The sequence below is a fragment of the Echeneis naucrates genome, chromosome 14 (genome assembly GCF_900963305.1).
Source record: "Echeneis naucrates chromosome 14, fEcheNa1.1, whole genome shotgun sequence".
Classification (NCBI taxonomy): domain Eukaryota; kingdom Metazoa; phylum Chordata; class Actinopteri; order Carangiformes; family Echeneidae; genus Echeneis; species Echeneis naucrates.
This window is the reverse complement of record NC_042524.1, coordinates 20293145-20309091: the sequence shown is the minus strand read 5'-3', so window position 1 is coordinate 20309091 and position 15947 is coordinate 20293145.

The following is a 15947-nucleotide window of genomic DNA, read 5'->3' as shown; positions in this document are numbered from 1 at the left end:
AATTTTCAGGTAAGGGTCAGACAACAGTTCTGAGGCTCTGGGAAGTGTGCAATATCTCATGGCACTTTTTTTTTAGTTGGTCTTTTTTTTAAGTTAATTTTTTCAGTTCTTTTAGCTGGTGTTTTTGCTGTTTATTTTATTCTTTTGCTCTATTAGTTCTGTGCCATATGGGTAGTGCGTATGCTGTTGTCTGGGTGACAGGAGTGTATTTGATGATAATGCTGCTTATACGTATGTATCTGTTTATTTTTGTGAAGGCAGCTACTGCACTGGCTCTTGAGTCCAAGATAAATTTAGCCAAGGGGACAATAAAGTATATTCTATTCTATTTTTTTCTAGACTGATGGCCGAGGACATGCTGCCTATTTCAGGCAGGTTTTAATTCATTTTGCAGGAGGAGTTTGAATTTACATCACCTCTGACATTGACAATAACCAACATTGACGATTAATCCTATTAGTTTGAACAGTGATATAAATATACGCATTAGATAATGTCGTTGGTGGATCTGTGCTCTCCCATAAGTCTCTCTTTCTTTTTTTTTATCCCTGGGGCGATCAGCTGTATTTGCCTTGGATAACTGCGTTACCTTGATGTGATTATTGTTGATCTGAAATGAGCCTGGATTTTTTGGGGGGGTTCTTTAAATATCACAGTAAATTTGATCTGCTGCCGTTGTCACAGCAACAAGATCTTAAACACAAACCTCCCACAGCCCATTTTATTCATTTATTATCCATTCTATTTGTTAAACATGATCTGCTACACAAAGATGGGTATTACTATTATTAGTACATGCTTTTGCGTGGACACCCACACATACAGAAAAACTCGTCTGTGTGATTAGTGAATAATATATTTCAACCTAATTCAGTTTTTGAGCTGCCAGAAATGTCACATAGCTATAATAATGGTTTGCTGGATTATTATTCCTCTACCTGAACTGAAGGTGAGTCAGTGTCTCTCTGACATCTTGACTCACATGCCACCACAGCAGCACTCTTCCACCTTTTCTTCCTCATCCTGCATGCTTAAACCCTGTTGCCACCTTAATTTTTATGTTTTGTACCAAGTAACAACCTTAGTTTGTTAGTCTCCATCAGATACTCTTCTCAGCTCCTTGTTCTCCTCCATATGTGATAACTTCCTCTTTTAAAGCAAGATGGTCAGCAGAAAAATTACAAACTGGAGACTTTAAAACAGCAGTTCGCAAACCAATGGGTGAGTTATGTTGGGTTGCCACTTGGATATATTCCACTGAAGTGCCTGGCATACAGGGCCTTTTATGTTGGAGACTGTGGAACAAACAAGAATGCCCACTTTCAAAACATGTAATGATCAGCAGCCTTTTGACGATCCACCACCCCAAACCTTCTCCCTCCTTTCATTAATGCAAATTTCAATGCTTTGTATACGACATCACTTGACTTTTGCCTCTGCTCCCATCATAATTACTCGGGCTGGTGGAGGTCTTCCAACAATAAAACCTAACTGTGGGTCATAATACACTGCTGCACAGATGGTCTATGGGCTCATTTGTTACAGGAGGACAGTCTCATGTAACTAAAGTGTGGAAACAGTCAAAAAGTCTAGGATGAAATACATAACAGGTGGCCAATTGACAACATACATACATTTTACATTTAATCTGCAGCAAGCAGACATTAAAACCAGCCCGTCTTCCACTGTGGTATCATATTATTTCATTGTTAAATGGAAGTAATTGTAGCATATGTAGAGGTTTGGGTGTACTATTAATTACTACTCCTTGTCACGTCTTAACTTACTCTTTAATTGTTGTTGGCAGGTCATGAAGTCCAATTAATGATTGTCTAACGTTGACTGTCTAACTCTTCAGAGCTTAGGCTCCATTATACAGCTCACTGGGGATCTGCAGACGGAGCTTATTGATGCTTACGAAGCAGAGGAGTCTATAGCCTGTTTCACAGCAAGATATTGAAGCACTCTCCAAAGTACCACTGAGTATTAGTAATTACAGGGGACTGTGGAAGACCAAGAAAAACTTTTAGATAAAACTACCAAACGACCTCCATGACTACAGAGGAACTGCAGGGAGGTTCAGGGGTGTTCAACTATGCAACCACTCATGGACAAACACAGTCCATGAAAGACTGGTGAGATGAAAACTTCATATGCAATGTTGTGAAAAGAACCAGCGTCCCAAGGCTGTCCCGGGTCCAGCTGTCCCGGGTCCAGCTCTCTGGACACGATCACCAGTTGCCCATACAGCCCGCTGACTTAAAGATCACTGAAGCCAGAACTGAGCTCTCTGGAGTAAAATTTAATTAAAATACCACCTCAGTATCTACTCATCATGGAGTGGAAACAAGAGGCACCCTACATGACCTTTAACCCATGGCCTGCCATTTTTAAGATTGCAGTTTGGAATTTGTCTGTCAGCAATTTATATATTTATTATTTTTTTATCTTGGAGAAAAGGACAGATCATATTTAGCGGGGAAGGTAGAATTGAGGAGCACTGATTTGACAAGATCTGATCTGTTCTGTACTCCAGATTTTGTGATTTAGTTTGTCAATCACACAGTAGCCACCCAGATCCTATGAGTCTTCTGGTTGGCTGCTGCCAAGTACATGGGGCGAGTCTACAGACTCACCAGAAGCAGTTCTGAATGAGATGATTTGGGTGCAACAACTCACTGACTACAGTTGGCAGACCTAAATTAAACAGATCTGAATCAGACGGTTTGTCTGAATTTGTTCACTGACCCAGGTCAGCAAACTTACTTGAAACACTCAGATAATTTGGTTTGCTAACTTCAGTCTAGCCAGTGTATCAAGGTTAAAATAAATATTGCCTAAACAAGTCATTAAACACACTGGTGTTGATCATGTTTTCAGTCCAACTGTTCCAGCAGCAGAGCAGTGAATCCTCTTTATGAAACTCTGGCCATCGAAACAGAGAAGTGACCTCTCCACCTTGGAAGATGGAGGCGATATCCTCTGTCCCTACAGCTACAGAGGGACACTCAGCCCAAAATCCAGAGAAATGAATGGTATGGCAGCCGCTAGCAATGACTGATGTAGTTGTTCGTCCTGGAGACAGGTGCACAGTCAAGGGCAGGGATCTGAGTGCATTTATATGATATCTGTGAGCGGATGGCGCCTCAAAGGTTGAGGGAGGCACTGACCCAGAATGACACCTGTTTTCCACCAGGCACCTCATCCATGTGGTGCAACAACCTCATTTGAAACTATAGCTCATCCAATCACTTGACTCATGTCAGCAGAGTTTACTGTCAACATAACCAAATTGTCTTTTGAAGGCCAACAGCACAATCCATCACTGTAGTGTGATGAAAAATGGGTTTAGATGATGGAAAATAAGGAAAACCCCATGCTTTCAACATAATTTCATTTGATGAAGAAAGGAACATTTTACATGAAACACAAGAACAATTTTTCAGATTGGTTAGTGCCTATAATGGGACAGCACTGGTGTTTTGCTCTCTTGTTCTCACAGAAAGGAAGATAGAGATAAATGTTGCCTGGGTGTATTCAATCACTTATCCTAACAGGTTCCCATTGTTCTGTTGGTGAGAATGAACAATGCATGTGCAGCCAGTAATGTGTTAATCAACAAAATGGACAACAGCCATAGACTATGGACAAAAGCGGATGTATATCTGGGGCTGTAATCCCAAGAGACTAGTGAAGAGATATAAAAACTGCCTTCTATCTAATGACCATCAGAGGGGTTGCCAATGATTTTAGAAAAGAAGTCAGATTATATTGAAGTCTATGTGAAAATGGCCCTGCTTCTCAATAGATTTACTGGCAGATTAAAAATTTTCCTAATTTTTCCAAATGAGTTTCACCTGTAAAAAAAACAAAACTCCAACAAGGTATAGTTTGTGTGGTAAGACTATCACAGCAAGTATCCATATCGATTAAATCGTTTTGAAAAATCATATTAAATCACAAAAGGTTGGTATCACCCATCACTAGTTAATATGCTATTTTACTTCATGACGATCATTATGTGCAAATATAATATGTATGAAGCATGTAGTGATTAAAACACATCAAATTTTCTTATTTTGGAACTGTAAAAAGATCAAGAGGCAGATAAATTCCCACATATGCCTTGTAATGATGCTAAATGGCATGTGATTGAAATCTAGAGTGAAATCTAGGTTAGTCTTATTTCACTGTGGAAATTGATCTTACAGGGTTAGAGGGACTAAAGGCTGGCCACCTGTCATTAGAAAAGACTGGCTCACATATTGAAACCCTTTCCTTTACCTCTCCTCTCTCTTTCATTTTAGAAAACATCATTTTACTCACATAAGACGGCATGATGACTGAAGCCTTCCAGCAGAACTCAACGTTAGGACTGACTGTTAGGAGGGAGACAATTTCATGCAGATACACGGGGTAGTCAATATCGCTATTAACTTTTTGGTCAGTGTGGATATTTAACTTTGCAAAAACAAGTAAAGACAAAGATATTGTTAATTAATTACTATATTTAAATTAAATTAAATTATTTATTTATTATGATGGTTTTATTAATTTAATATCCATTTTCCCCGATTCTTTCTTTTTTTTTTTTTTTTACCCATGTCATTCATTGTCATTCCGCAGTTACTGATGCTGCAGAGCTGAAGCAAAACTGCAAGATTTGCTCCACCTGACCATTTTTTTATCTCCAAGGTCTTGAGATGATACTCTCAAGTGAATTTGAAGCTATTTGGATTAAAATTGTGGAACTTTAAAAAAGATTTTGATAATTTTACATCTTCATAGTGGGATGATACTGGGTGAATATGAAATTATTTGCATGACAAGTGTAGGAGGAGTTTGCTGAATCTAAATGGCTGAATGGCACCCCCTCCAGGAATAACGACCGAAAATGACTTTGATAGTGTTTATACTTCAAGTTCTTGATATAATTCTGAGCAAATGTGAAGTCATTTGGATTACATTTTTAGGAGGAGTTCATTCATACATGATGCATGGTTCTTGAGAGTGACTTCCTATGTCAACCAGGTTAATACATGAGCGTGTTCAGGGCTGGGCTCTGATCATGTGTAGTGAATTTAGACCTGATTGGACGATCTTTGCTAGAATTACAAAGACTTCTTATACCTGGAAAAGCCTCAAAAACTCACCGCACCATTGTGCCAAGCAGGTACAATTTATTAAGAAGATTTTGATAATTTTAAAATTAGTAGTGTTGTGATGATACTGAGCAAATATTAAGTAATTTGGATGAAAACTGTAGGGGGAGTTTGTTAAAGTACAATTTATTAAGAGGATTTTGATAATTTTAAAATTAGTAGTGTTGTGATGATACTGAGCAAATATTAAGTAATTTGGATGAAAACTGTAGGAGGAGTTTGTTAAAGTACAATGCCTGGAAATCACCAGGAATCTATGGGTCCTTGAGACTTTCTTGTGCAGATCATGATGTGTGCCATTTTTCATGTACGTCAATCCCGAGGGGCTCAAAAAAAAAAAGAAAAGAAAATCAGTACTATTGAATCATTTTGACACATTTCCATAACTAATGAAATATCGAAATTCCACACAGTCATGACATGCTGTCAGAACCTCATGAGTATTGGATCCAATCGGGCTCATGCACTCTTCAGTGCTCGGGCCCTAATAATATCTACCAGGGCAGACTTAGTCTGTCCAGTTTTTTGTGACGGCCACAACTTTGTAAGTTGGTTTATGGCCATAATGGGATGAAGCAATGCATGGATCACTGCATGTCTAATGAAATAAAAACACTGGATTTCAATTTTTGCAATGATATAAAACTTACAAAACAAACTAGATTAAGACGTCAACAACCCTTGAACAGGAGGACAATTTATACATGTAGTGTATAAACCACAAGCTAATATAATGAAACATCCACACCTACTGAAATTACAGTTATTAAAGTTATTTTCAATATTTGGGTAAAATAATATTTAAACTCATATCAGAAAAAGAGCACAAGTCAAATCAAACCAATACAGGCCAACTCACCTGGACTAACCGCATGGTCTCAAAGAGGCTCAAACAGGCCACTCCCCACAATTAAATACACTTCCTCTTCCTGGATTTCTTCCTCTGCTTCTCCCAAGAGTTTGTCTATCTTAAGAGCTCAACTGCTGGGCCCCCAGCTACTATTACTTCTTCTAATCCAAATCCACTGACTGGATCTTTCTGCATCCTAACCTTTAATTTAGTTCAACAAGACGAATTCTGTTTTCCTTGAATTAGTCCAAAAAGCAAATTTAGACATTTCAGATGTCATGAAACCTAATTCACTGCAGCAACTGGTTCTTTGATAAATTGTGTGGATTGAGGAGTCAAGCTGTTCTTAATTGAAATAGATACTTGGGTTGCTCACAGTCCCACCTGCAACCGTTATGTAAAAGATTTTGCCTCTTTGTGTCATATAAGTGGAGAATTTGCCACAACAGTGACTGGAGCTGTGGGTTCTGAACAAAGGCTTCCAGCAATCTCTCCAACATTTACATACTGCAGAGGACTTTTGGTATTTCTAGAGGGCAAAAACAGGGTGATTAGGGTTTTCAATACAATACAGTTACACAAGCGGTTGAATGTTTTCTTGTTGTATTCAGAACCCTGACCTTTCAAAGTGACATTGTAATTATTATTGCAACAATACTGATACAATTCAACAAGTGTTTTTAGTTTGCATGTTTATTGTTTGAGTTTTCCATTTTCTGCCCTCAGTGGGTGAATATGTAGCAAGAAAATGAGGGTTAGGGGAGGTAGGTCGGTAGGAAACAGCTGAGGGTGGAGTAGCCAAAATTGGATGAGCAGGGAATAGAGGTCCCTGACATAATTTGACTTCCTCCTACAGCTCCCTGGCAAACTCCCCCACACTTTCTTGCCTCTTTATTAACCATTCCAAAAATTGTGAAGTATTAAAACCTGGGCTTAGTGTATCAAATTCAAAATCAAATCAAATCAGATTTATTTGTATCGTGCCAAATCATAACAAATTTACATCAAGGCACTTTACATGAAGAGCAGGTCTAGACCAAACTCTTTATAAAATTATTTAAACAGATCCAACAGATCCCCCGATTCAGTCAAGTCAATTCAGTCAAGATCGCAATGGAAAAAGCTGTCAGCTTTTTTAGGATAGATCCTCCATTGACATCATGCCATCCAGGTTTTCATTTAGCGACTGCCTTTCTGATAGATACATAAATAGGAATGGGCTATGGGCATATAAATTTCAAGGACAAAAAAAAAAAAAAATCACATCAAGTTATTTTAAAACATGAGCTTGTCTGCTAAAATCTATATGTAGAATCCATGTTCACAAAAGTAAAAATAAATAATTACGTAAAGCAAGTTAAGTGTTTGTAGTCTTATTTGCCTGTCAGTGATCATTTCCATCTTTTTTATGTCACAAAATTAGCAAGGGGTGAGAAGGCTTTATAACTGAATTATATCTGAAGCAAACTGAATTTTGTTTAGTTTAACAATGACTAGATAAAACTATACATACACTTTTTATCAATTATTTGGTTTCAATATCCACCAGAAAAACATAATATTGTCTTATACATGCTTTCAAACTACTGTGGATTCCACACCTAAAAGAACATGGTTTGCTTTTATTGATGCACAAGGGACAATTATTTCAATGCTTAACACACCTAAGGAGGTTAGGGATTATGATTAATTTAAGAATGGGTCCACTAGCATTTACTGCTCTTTACAGAGCTCAGTTAACGCAGACACTGTATAAAAAAGGTGTCACTGATTATAAAATTCTTGCTGCTTACTATAAAACCGCAAGAAGTGATTTTACTTCGACTTAGTATTTGTTTCGTTTAATGTTAGGTCGACAGGAGTCATTTTCAGCATCAAATAAACCTATCGCTGTTCAGTTAATATAGTGTTAGCTAGCTAAAGTTATTTTACTGGCTAATCTGCTACTTTGCAATGACTGTAATTTTGACATTTACAATACAGTTCTACGTTATGAGTTACAATAAAGATATGAAACTCACCTGTGACTTTGTGAACCCTAGTGCTTGCTGGGTAAAACCTTTTTGACTGTGAAATGTCCAGAAAGTGCCCCCTCCCAAACATTCCTGCATGCTGGGTCTTAACAAAAGGAGCAAACAAAAAGTACAGACAAAGAAAAAACTATTTAACATTTTTCAATCTGCAACCAATAAAAATAACTCAGCTGATATTGATATAAACTGTAACACAACAAACAAACCTAGGACTGTAAATGGTGCAATATTATGTCAGCAAAATTAAAATAATATATCATACTGTAAAAATATGGACAAATGGTGGGTATATAAAGCCTGCACCCACTTTGTCACAATTCATAATAACAAAATTACTTCCTTGACTCTTGCGCAGGTATTGTTTCATGATTAACATAAAACTGACTGCCAAGAAGAAACAAGTGATGATAGCAGTGAGGATATCCAATATGACAAATACAAACAGTTGATTAACAAGTGATTTAGAAGACAAGAACCAATGAAAGGGCTACACAACCATTATGGTCAGAGTCACAATACACCCAGAAAGCACTACATGAGCAAGAAAGAAAAGAACATGAGTCATTCTTTTAGCTTTAAAGTCAAAACATTTATGACTAATGAACCACTCAAGGACATACACAAAGTCATAAATGCTGTCACCAGTAAACACCCAGTAACCACTACTAAATATCAATTTTACAAAAAAACTTTAAAGTGTATATTAGTGTCACGCATTAAGATTGTACTATCTTAATGGCAACTATAGGCGAAAGTCTAATCTGCAGAAGCTGCTGCAAACAAGCAAAGGAGCACGTCAAATTTGGCAACTCTTTCATTGCTCCCCCTTTTGAAGCACAACTATGGAGCAATTATTGAAGAGCGTAGCTTATCCCAGTTGGCAGGGGATAGCCAGGATAAATTACTCCCTGACTCACTTGATGATACAAGTAATGGTCTGCTCTACAAAAAGGTATAGACAACTTTCAAACCTCGAAATGACTGCCCCAACTTTTCGGTCACCTTTAGCTGTGATGGCGTACCTTTACCTTTCAAATCCTCTTCAGTCTATATGGCCTGTGTTGTGGTGGTTCAGAGCAAGAAAAACCCCCAGTGAGCATCTCCAACACAGTATACGCTTTGATATTCGTGAGCCAATTTTGTCCCTGTCTTAAGTGGGGGTGGGGTACCCCCTGGAAGGTCTCCAGTCCATCACAGGGCCAACACACAGAGACAGCCAGAGATGAACAACCACTCACACTCACACTCACACTGAGACCTACAGACAATTTAGAATCACCAATTAACCTAAACATGCATGTCTTCCAACCTGCAACCCTGTTTTGGAGCAACAGCGCTAACCAATACGGCACCTTGCTGCCCCTATCTGACAGAAGTTTAAACAATTTAACCCTTTTAAAACGAGCACCATATTTTACATATTTTATACATATATGTTTCTATTTTACTTATGATTAGCATAACTTTGCGAATTGTTGTGGAATCTGAAAAATTCCACTGGGTTTTGAAATTGGTGACACTGTGCTTCATAGCCAATATACATAGAGTCATTATGGTGATGGCTAGTGAATCAGCTCTTTCATTGTATATTAATACACTCTTTTAACACACTGTAACCTGCCAGATATTTAAGGTTCTTAGTGTTATGGAAAAATGGGCCAAAGCCCTTATTCACGGGACACTTTCTGGCCCTTTAACGGTTAAAATAAACAAAAAGTCCAAGTGGACAATTTGAAGCTTGGGTGTTAAAGAGTCAATGGGGTCTTTGGATATTATTTTTGGTTTCAGAAAGGAGCACTGGTAGATCATGGCCAGGGGAATGCCAGAGTTCGTCCATTTGAAAATGGGTGTGGATTTTAGATGTCAACGTCATACTCTGGAACTTGTTGCTGTTGAGGTTGAGCACAGGTCCTTCCTCTTCAGTTGTGTCTGAGATGGAGCCTCGCTATGGTATAAGCAATGTCACCCAAAATATTCACCTCTGCCTTCATCTATCAAGAAGTGTTCAGAATTAGAGACATTATGGGTCCATTCTGCTTTTCAGTTTGAGGGCTGTAACTTGGAGTTGATACATATGGTCAAGATCACTCAGTCTGTTCCTGTGCAAATACTTGAAATGTGCTCAATAAAAAAAAAATGAAAAGACTCTGACAATACGACAGCTGAGAAGTGAGAAATCTCTATTCAGACTATTGGGATATTTTTTGTTGCTTATTAAGAGAAAATAGTTATGTAGATGTTTGTAAGCTTTTGGATCATGACAACTGCCGGTCACTGGCGGTTGTGCTCTGTGCTGTGCTCGGTGTCTTCTGCTATTATTTCCTAATTCACTCGATTAATCCGACAGCAAACAATTTTCACACCAACACTAGGTCTAAAAGTCAATATCTCCCCTTTCATTAAGATTATAACCGGTCTGCTCCTCTGCTAATCAAACTACCCGATTAGCAATGTCCTCTAGCTCTGTCTCCACTCTCTGTTCCTCCTTCTCCTCCTCCTCTCCTCTCCTGTTCTGTGTGCCTCATGTGATATTTATATATATATATATATATATATATATATATATATATATATATATATATATAGTTATGATAGCACCTCTTGTCATAGATGTAGGGTGATGGTAGGAAGCGAAAATTAATGAGTTAGAATCACGGCTCCGCACAGTAGCTAGCCCAACTTATGCTGGTGTAGCTAGCCTCCCCCCTGTAGCCGGTGCGGGCCAACCTGGACGAGCTCATACAGCAGCTAAGATAGTTTCCTCCCCCCCAGTGGCTCCCGAGCAGCGAGGATCTAGTCAGGGCAGCTGGGTGACTGTCCAAGACAAGAGACATAGTCGTAGGCAGAAGCCCCCAGTTCACCACCGACCAGTTCACGATTCCAACAGGTTCTCCCCTCTCAGCGACACACCCGCTAAAAAGCCGACTCTAGTGATTGGTGATTCTATTCTGAGGAACGTGAAGTTAGCGACACCGGTGGCCATAGTGCAGTGTATCCTGGGGGCCAGAGCAGGCGACATCCAGTCTTATCTGAAACTGCTGGCTAAGGGTAAACGTAAATATGCTAATATTGTTATTCACGTCGGCAGTAACGACACCCGACTTTGCCAGTCGGAAGTCACAAAAATGTATGTGGAATCTGTGTATACTTTTGCTAAAACGATGTTGGACACTGTAGTTTTCTCCGGCCCCCTCCCCAATCGGACCAGTGATGACATGTACAGCCGCATGTCGTCATTTAACAGCTGGCTGACAGAGCTTATAGTTAAAAAGTCTTTAGCTATGCTGCAGTAGGCCTAGGCTGCTGGGGGAAGGACTGAGCTTCTCTCTCTCTCTCTCGCTGTCTGTCTCTCCCTGACACCCTCTCTCCTCCTCTCCCTCTTTCTCTCTCTCCCTCCCGCTCGCTCGCTCTCCTTTCCTCCCCCCTTGCATGCGCTGATAAGAACCATCCTTCTTAAAAAGCACAGTTTCATTCAGTTCTAAGCATTTATACTGCATTTACTAACCATGTTCTGCCAAAGTCTCTGTCTCTCCCAGTCCTCATCCTGCATACTGGTGACTCATCGCCATCCTATGTTCCTGCAACACCTGCTGGTCCCATATTTCATGAATTCTGTACTACAGCTCAACTCCATGAACTTCATGCAGCAACATGTTCCTGCCTACACCCCCCCCCAATGCCTATCTCACCCTCTCTCTCTCCCTCTCTCCCACTCTCAACCCAACCAGTCGAGGCAGATGGCCGCCCCCACAGAGCCTGGTTTCTGCCTCTTAAAGGAAGTTTTTCCTTGCCACTGTTGCCAAGTCCTTGCTCATTGGGGGATCTGTTGGGTCTCTTTAAATAAATTTATAAAGAGTTTGGTCTAGACCTGCTCTATATGTAAAGTGCCTTGATGTAACTTTGTTGTGATTTGGCACTATACAAATTAAAGCTGATTTGATTTGATTTGATTTCTATTGGTTTCCTCTGGGTACTCCAGTTTCCTCCCACAGTCCAAAGACAAGCATATTTAGGTTGATTGGTTACTAAGTTGGTCTCAATGTATTGGCCCTGCAATGGACCTATCCAGGTTGTACCCACCCTTACCTAATGTGGGCTGGGATTGGCTCCAGTAGCCCCCACGCCCCAGAAATGGCCATGCTGTACAAGATAAATGAATGAATGAATGATCTCTGTACCTGTGCTGTGCAACTGGATTTTTTCAACCAAGTAGAATGGAAATTCTGAGAGAGTGATGTTGTTATTTTTTTTAAATACCAACCCATATGAGAAATCTTTTTTAGAAGTTATGGATTCAATATGAATACTTTTCAAAAATGTATGATTTTGCTGCAGATTTAGACAGTTTCTATAAAAATTACTTTTAGTCTTTCCAGCTGATTTTAGCCCGAGCACAAGACAAAAAGAGCACAGTAAGTCTATAGTCCCTCTTCAGAGAGACTATAGACTTACTGTAATTGGAGCATTGTTCATCATTCTGTGTGACCACTGGCAGGTTTGCACTTCAGGCTCATTGTGCTGTCATATTGTTTTAAAAGCTTTCCTGTCAAACACCCTTTTCAGAAGAGAACTTTACTCAACTTTCCCTAGATGGAATGTATTTCATTGTGGAAATAAAACTAACTATTCTTATTATTTCAGAGAGGAAGAGCAGCAGTATAACCATGGCGGTGGCTCTCAGGTTGTGGTGGTAGAAAAGTATATTTACACACCAAAACACTCAAGGTGAGAACTTGCATTAATATCTCATAGATCTGTTACTGGAGTGCATCTGGTGTCATTCATTGTAAAACTCAAAAAGGCTAACATGCAGTGTGACTGACAACGCAGTTGCCAAACTTGCCCTATATTTTTACAGCTTTTCTCTGATAAGGAGGTTACACTGCAAAGAGCCCAAGATCTCACACATGCAGATATTGATGTCATTGTCCTGAGACTGTATGAATCCTATCAGCTCTGACAGCAGTGCCACTGAATATTCCTTTTCATTAAGAGTCGGGCAGAAGAAAGAGGAGACAACCTGAGTGCGTCGGTGTACAGAGGTAGTACTGACAGAAATAGGAGAGGAAATGACAGGAATAGTTTCCTTTTTGTTATGGGATTTAATGTAGCTCTGCCAAGTAAATTTATGAATAATTTTATTATATGATGTTATTATAGGATTACTTAGGCAAATTCAGACTGGTGCAGGTTTGAGCACATTTGACAAGTTTTAGCAAATTATCTTCCTCCTCCTATCGTACCTGCCAATTTTTATGATTTTAAATCTTACTTTTTAGCAGCAGCAGCAGAAATAGATTTCTTCTGTCCTCTTCCGAGTATAAAATCAGATTATCTGCCAGCAACTCTGAGACGTTATCAGTTTATGAAGTACCACATCAAGAAAAACAAGACTTACCAAACTATGACTTATATGATATATTTATAGAACATTCCATCAAGAAAGATCTTTTCCTGTTATTAAAGATTTTTCATCCTGTCTCTTGTGTGCCCCAAGGTTTATTTATAGACCTCATTTTATTTGAACTACTGTAGGGTAGTTAGGATCTTGTGATGTGTGATTGTGAACATGTAACCTTTTTTTTTTTTTCAGAACCGAATAAAGTGCAAAATATTCATTCTCTAAGGAAAACAATTGTTGGGTGATAATTTTTTTTCTGCAGTGTAATTAGCAAAAGACAGGTCTCCATAGTTTTTATTTTATTTATTTATTTTGGTCTTGCTTCCGTTTTTTTTTTTTTTTTCTAAAATCTGAAAATCTAATAACCTCTGTTTGGATAAAAAATTTGTTTTCATGAGATCAGCAGCAGGAAAAAAAATGCTGTCTCCCTTAAACTTAGTCTAATATGCTCTTATGTTCAGTCAGCCAAGCATCTCTGTCATAATGGCAGTTTGTTGAAAATTCTGCAGCTAGGCTTCTAAGTGGCTCAGAGAAGTGTGGCAGTGAGACCATACATCCCAACACACTGTCTCTCCCTACTGATTATCTGAACTGATTTTGGGTGGCAGCTCACATCTCAGCTCAACGCTGCTTGTCTACCTCCAGACCACTCAGACAGTGTTCTGATCAGTCTCCCCTCTCTGCTGTTGCCATGGAGTGGAGCAGTTATTTGTCACTTCCATGCCTGTTGTTTTCAGATCCTTACTGAAGACCAGCAGTGGACAGGATGTCAGCAGCAAAGGACATTTCCCGGTGAGAATACGGGGAGCCTGGGCCATGCTGTTAACCCCACCTATGTGTGAAAGCCACCTAGCTGAAGTGCTGTGGAGTTTATTTGCCAGCAGAATCACACAAGAACGACAAAAACGGTTTGCAGCTCTTATCAGGATGGATCAAACTTGTGCCAGATATGATTAATATATCAGATACAAAAAGGTTTTATCAAGTCCCTTAACGTTACCAGACAGGGTACTAACCTGTTGTTTCAGTCATCCTCTGCCTGAGATCCATGTGCATTAGCTCATCTTAATTTTCAATATGAAGACGACTGCTTTCGGTGGCAGTGATTAGCACTATCACTTCAAAGAAATAAGTTTTAGGTTCAAACCTGGTGTCTCTGTCGGAATTTTGGCTAATTGGTGACTCAAAATTGCCCAAATGCAAGGGTGTGAGAATGTCACTGCCTATTTGTCTCAACTGCTGGTCAGTTCAGGCTGTAGCTCGCCCATTGGCTTCAGCAGCCCCAAGACCCTGTACAGATAAGCAGTATGGATGATGAATGAATTACTGCTTTGATTTGGTTTAGTTGGTGTTAATTTTCACACACTTCAGTCAATAAATGAAAGAGGAATGACATGCGTGCTTGACTCATTTGCAAATGTATTTCTGTTACATCTACAACATATTCCTCTTTACTACGGTTTGGTCTCCATCATCTGCTTAGATGGTTACATGGCTCTTGAATGTTAAGCTAATGCAACAGACTGTCATAAGTACATAGAAACTATGGGCTGTTGATTCCAAACAACAAGCTTCATGATGGTAAACATTTGATACAGCCGAGGAACTGACCACTTCAGACTAATGATTAACTCTGGGGTCATTACTACAAGTGAGACCTTTTGCATAGTTTGGTCCACTGTTAATATGGAAATAGTAAAATTTAAAGGCCAGAATGAATTATTGGCAACTTGAATTCACATTTAACCACTTAATGGACAGTCTGGCAATATCTCAAACAAGTGTTACATGCATGAAACAACATACTACAATTTTGTGTACTAAATTCTAAACCTTCAATGAGTTCAGAGAGCAAAACAAAACACAGACAAAGACTCAACAATTCATCAATTGATTAGTGGAATAATGCAATGCAAATGAAACTGTCAGTTGACTTCAAATTGCAGTTCCACAGCAGTTTAATTGGGGCACTTCCTGTTCATCCAGAGTTCTCAGGGTTTTTGGTTTAATTTCTAAAATAAGGCCTGTGATTAAGATAATATCAAGAGATTTTCATGTTTTGGTCTAGAAATGACTGCATCAGGGAACACCCCAGCCTTGATTTCTGTAACCGTTTCTGTCTATTTAAAACGTCTGATGGCTAACATAAAAACTGATCTACTCAGCAGTCATCTTCCACAGCTTAATTTGGTCACTAAATTTGTCACAGAAAAGACTTGAGATGAAGAAGTCAAAGCTGAAATAAAACTAACTGGTTTAAATCCAGAAATACCATAGCATATAACAAAGATAATAAAGTGGTGAAATTCATTCGTGGAGATTAGCTTGCTGAAGAAAATTAGTCAGGAACATTGTCATTGTCTTTTTTGTAATAATCCAAAATCTTGAAAAGAATTGTAAATACTACAAACTTCAAATTGCCAGGAAAATTAAGTATTTGGAAGTTTTGAGATAATGTGGAACACATAAACCCTTAAACTATAAAAATAAAATTACAGTTT